Source organism: Pteropus vampyrus, unplaced genomic scaffold (genome assembly GCF_000151845.1).
Source record: "Pteropus vampyrus isolate Shadow unplaced genomic scaffold, Pvam_2.0 Scaffold262, whole genome shotgun sequence".
Taxonomy (NCBI): Eukaryota; Metazoa; Chordata; class Mammalia; order Chiroptera; family Pteropodidae; genus Pteropus; species Pteropus vampyrus.
In genome coordinates, this window is record NW_011889043.1 from 854,176 (window position 1) to 857,143 (window position 2,968).

The 2,968-nt window shown below is 36.4% G+C and overlaps 1 protein-coding gene across 1 annotated transcript in view; it reads right to left on the minus strand.

Moving 5' to 3' along the window:
- The window catches only part of PDE8B (phosphodiesterase 8B), a 204,832-nt gene that overhangs the window by 67,444 nt on the left and 134,420 nt on the right, over positions 1 to 2,968 (minus strand). The gene's annotated exons all lie outside the window — the stretch shown is intronic.

Below are 2,968 nucleotides of genomic sequence, written 5' to 3' on the forward strand. Positions count from 1 at the left end.
TTTATGTGGAACTAAATCTTATGAATAAGCACATGATTGCTTTGGCTGCTCTAGAATATTTTTTAGAATAGCCAAATGAATCTTGAATAAGAACAAAGCTAAAGGCATCATACTTCCTGATTTCAAGCTATATTACAAAATTATAGAATCTAATAATACAGTATTGGCATAAAAACAGATCAATGGAACCAAATAGAGATCCCAGAAGTAAACCTGTGTATATATGGTCCACTAATTTACCACAAAGGAGTTGAGAATATACAACGGGGAAAAGACAGTCTCTTCAATAAATGATGTTGGCAAAACTGGGCAGTCACATGCAAAAGAATGAAACTGGACCACTATCTTACGCCATACACAAAAATCAACTCGAAATGTATTAAAGACTTGAATGTAAGACATGAAACCATAAAACTCCTAGAAGAAAACATAGGCAAGAAGCTCCTTGACATTGGTCTTGGCCATGATTTTTTGGAGTTGACACCCAAAGGCAACAAAAGCAAAAGTAAACGAGTGAGACTACATCGAACTAAAAAGCTTCTGTACAACAAAGGAAACCACCAATGAAATGAAAAGGTGACCTACCAAACTATTTGCAAATCATATATCTGATAAGAGGTTAATATCCAAAAATATATGAAAAACTCATATGACTCAACAGCAAACAAACAAAAAATCCAATTAAACAATAGGCAGAGGATCTGAATAAAGTTAACCCCTGAACAACACAGAGGTTAGGGTGCCACCTCTTACGCAGTCAAAAATTTATGTGAGGGGGGTTGGGAGGCTGGGAGAATGGGGTGAAGGGTTAAAGAAGTACAAATTAGTAGTTGATATTGGGCATGGGGAGCATGGAAGAAGGAATGTAGTTAGCATTACTACAATGGCTAAGAGGCGGGCCAGGGAGGGAGGGAGGGAGCTATTGGGGGGATCGTTTTATGAACATTATAGATGTCTAACTAATGTACTGTATATCTGAAACTAATTTAAATAAATAAACTTATTAAAAAAATTTACATATAAATTAAGTCGGCTCCCCACATACACAGATTCCCAACCATGGATCAAAAACCTTAGACATTTTTCCAATGAAGATACACAAATGGCCACAGGTATACGGCAAGGTATCAACATCACTAATCATCAGGGACATGCAAATGAAAACTACATGAGAGCAACTCATGCCTGTCAGAATGGCTATTATCAAAAGACAAGAAACAACAAGTGTTAGTGAGGATGTGGAGAAAAGGGAACTCCTGTGCACTGTTGGTGGGAATGTAAATTGGTGCAGCTACTATGGAAAACAATATGGAGTTCCTTCAAAAAGTTAAAAATAGAACTATGATATAGTCCAGCAATTCCACACTGGGTATTTAGCCAAAGGAAATGAAAATACATACTGGAGAAGACATATGTACCCCTATGTTCATTGCAGTATTATTTACAGTAGCAAAGACATGGAAATGACCTAAGTGTTCATCAGCGGAGGAACAGATAAGGAAAATGTGGGATGTGTGCGTAAGTATATATACACACACACACACACACACGCACATGCACACACACATATATGTACATACACAGTTAAGTCCTCTTTTAACACTGTTGATAGGTTCTGAAACTTAAAGTGAAACAACATATAACAAAACCAATTTTACCATAGGCTAATTGACATAAACAAGAGTTAAGTTCCTGTGGCATCTCATCAACATTATAATGAAACAACATCGAACGAAATATTATTTGAGGGCCTGCTATACAATCGAATATTATTCTGCGATAAGAAGGAAATTTTGCCATTTGCAGCAACATGGATGGACACTGAGGACATTATCCTGAGTGAGATGAGTCAGAGAAAGACAAATACCATATGACATAACTTATGTGTATTCTAAAACAAAACCCAACCCAACCCAAAAACTAAACTCATAGAGAACAGATTGGTGGTTTCGAGAGGTGGGGGTAGGTGATATGGGTGAAGGGGGTCAAAGGGTACAAACTTCCACTTATAAAATAAATAAGTCCTGGGGAGGTAATATACATCATGGTGACTATAGTTAATAATACTATGTTGTATATTTGAAAGTTGCTGAGAAAGTAGACCTTAAAAGTTATCACAAGAAAAAAAATCTGTAACTATGTGTGGTGATGAATGTTAACTAGGTGATCATTTTGCAACACATTCAAATATCCACAGATACGTCCGATGGACTGGGACACCAGTGGAAAGCCCTGCGCAGGCTCATTACCCTCAGCCCTACTTCCCCTTCGGGAGCCCCCTTCTCACTGGGAGGAGCCCAGAATCTTTGGGTCCTGTCGTCCCCCAGTTTATTTTTTGTGTGGTGAGGCTTCACCTTCTGATCCTCCACTTAACAAGTATCTGACATGTTCCACTAAAATGGCTTATGTTCCCAAAGTCCTTTATATCTTTTAGAGATACTGTCCCTTCTTTTCAGATCCTCACCTAAGTCAAAGGCTATATTTTGTATGTTTTCAAAAACAGGTAAGTGGTAATTATGTTTGTTGAGTACTTTTTTAATCAACAAACTTTAAAGCATGAAGTAAAAACACATAATTAAGTACTAAAAGTATAAGTCAAAAAGAATAAAGTACCAATATCAATGTTGCTGTCTATGATAAAATCTCTAAAAAGGTTCTTAAATACAGAAACTTATTAAAATTCTGTTACTTCAGAAGACAAAGCTCAAGGTATTGTTCTGCATAATGTGGTGGTAAAAAAAAAATCAGTACTAATTTGGAATGATTCTTGGTTCTGATATAAATTTGTAGGGGTGAAATGTTCAAATGCATTTTATTTGCTTAAGAAATTAAGATAGAAAAACAGAACATTTTTTATTTGGAGGAAAAATTTTATGCTCTCATAAAATATATGTCTCGAGTTGCACAGCCACAAGCTAAATCAAGTCTGATGTGCATTACTAAGACAGTAGCACAGGCTCACAGGGGA